Here is a 1,086-nt window from a genome sequence, read left to right on the forward strand (position 1 = left end):
TTTTATAAAAGAGGGCCCTTTTATATTTTGACACTTAATGAAGAAGACGTCTCAACTTCATAATGGTGTGATCATACGATAAAAGAAATAGGAACACACATGTTTTTTGCAATAACTTCGAAAAATTTTTATTTCTGAACTTTGACAAGTTTTGAATAATACTTTACATGTGCTTGAATTACATCTATAACTTTCTCGTAACTGTTTTTTCTTGTAACAGATTTTTTTTAAAAAAAATAATAAACACGAGGTTTTTCTTTATAAGCCATTTTAGAACAATAAATGCAAGGTTTTTCTTTACAACCCGCTTTAGTACACAGCTTTTACCCTAATTACAGTAAGGATTTCTTTAGCCTTGGCTCATGACTTCATTTGACTTTTATTAGTCTGCACTTGACTTTTTCCCAGGCTTGATTTTTCTTCAATCTTCTCTGCCCTCTTTATATATACTTGTGTATATTATGTAGTCCCCCAAGTGTTTGAGTGTTGAAGTATGAAGCCTCGAGCGCTTGATAGCTTCCCTCATTCGGTCCTTTTCCTGAAAAGGAAATACATACGGGACTCGGAGGTACGATTATAGATGAAGACTGCTTAACCCGTTTAAATTTCTATCAGAATAATTGTAACCCTGGGCAAGGAATTTTAGTTTATTCCATTTCGCCTTACAGGTCGTGACTCATCATTTAGTACGGGTTAGCGTTTTGCCTATCATCTAAAATCGTTAGTAAAATTTTAACAATTCAAAAACAAATATAATTTAACATGGTGATAGCTGACCGTGGGTTTTTCCTTAGAAGTAATATCTCTTCAAATGAATTGCATTCCAATGCGAAGGAAGCACCTTCCCGTCTATTGTTTCCAACTCGTATGCTCCTTTTCCTGCAATATCTCGAACTCTGTTAAGGGCTTCCCAGGTAGGACTTAGTTTCCCGCGTTGGCCGCCTTTGTAGNATCTTCTTCTTCAACTCCCATATCTTCAGTTCCTTCCCTTCCTTCTCTGTCGTGCCTTTGGCTCATTCCTTATCTGCTCCAACTTCTTCCGCACCTCCCGTTGCTGTTTTTACTTCTTCTACCGCTCCTCCTTCT

This window comes from Nicotiana attenuata, unplaced genomic scaffold, assembly GCF_001879085.1.
Source record: "Nicotiana attenuata strain UT unplaced genomic scaffold, NIATTr2, whole genome shotgun sequence".
Classification (NCBI taxonomy): Eukaryota; Viridiplantae; Streptophyta; class Magnoliopsida; order Solanales; family Solanaceae; genus Nicotiana; species Nicotiana attenuata.